Source organism: Aptenodytes forsteri, unplaced genomic scaffold (assembly GCF_000699145.1).
Source record: "Aptenodytes forsteri isolate BGI_AS27 unplaced genomic scaffold, ASM69914v1 Scaffold227, whole genome shotgun sequence".
In the NCBI taxonomy this organism is placed as follows: domain Eukaryota; kingdom Metazoa; phylum Chordata; class Aves; order Sphenisciformes; family Spheniscidae; genus Aptenodytes; species Aptenodytes forsteri.
This window is the reverse complement of record NW_008795365.1, coordinates 831655-832610: the sequence shown is the minus strand read 5'-3', so window position 1 is coordinate 832610 and position 956 is coordinate 831655.

Sequence of the window (956 nt, the reverse complement as noted above, 5' to 3'; positions counted from 1 at the left end):
CCCTTTTCTATTTGGGAATCGTTACTGCTCTAGAGCGTACTTGATTGATGCCATCAAGTTTCTTCTTACCAAGCGTGAGTGGCAGAAACACTATTTTTTAAATAAAGGTGACTGTGTACTTTCTTACTCTGCCAGTTTGCATAATCCTTGTACTGAAATTTGCATTTTCTCTGCATAACTGCAAGTCATCTTCACTGTCCTGTTACTGCTGCTATCGTGAGTTCTTAGTCTTCTTTATGGCGACCAGTTTCAAGTGTACAGCTAATCAGGATGCTACCACGTTTGTAAGAGTCCGTAGGTTGCAGTAACCCTTTCCTGACTGGCCAGCTTTTCCCCTGGCCATACACAGCAACGGTAGCTCATCTCCTTCCACTTGGTACAGATGCAGCAGCACTTCCAACAAGGATCTCTGCCCTTATCACTCCCCATTATTATTTCATGTAATAAAATTTGCTCTTTTTTAAAGACCCATTGCTTAATTTTGGCTGTGGTCTACGGACTCCTCACCAGTCATCCCTCCTCTTGAGTTTATTTAGGAGGTGCACGTGCAGTACAGTAACATTATGGGGGAACACTTGCCTAGCTGTACTGCTTCAGCGATGTACCTGCCATCTTCCAGGGAAAATCCACACGCACGGCTTATCCTCTACGTTGTAGCTGACCCGGCTTTCTCCTTGTATGCAGCCTGTGCGTTGCAGTAAAACGACACCAGCGGCTCCGAGCCGAGGTTTCGCCATGTGAGACGAGGGAGAGCGGGATGAGGCGGGATGAGGCGGGATGAGGCGGGATGAGGCGGGATGAGGCGGGATGAGGCGGGATGAGGCGGGATGAGGCGGGATGAGGCGGGATGAGGCGGGGTGTGCCGCCCTACCGTGCGCCCTCCTCCGCCCCCACCTTCCCCTCGCTCTCGGTCACAAGGCGGCACCCAAGGGCCGAGGCGCGTTAGCGCCCCGCCA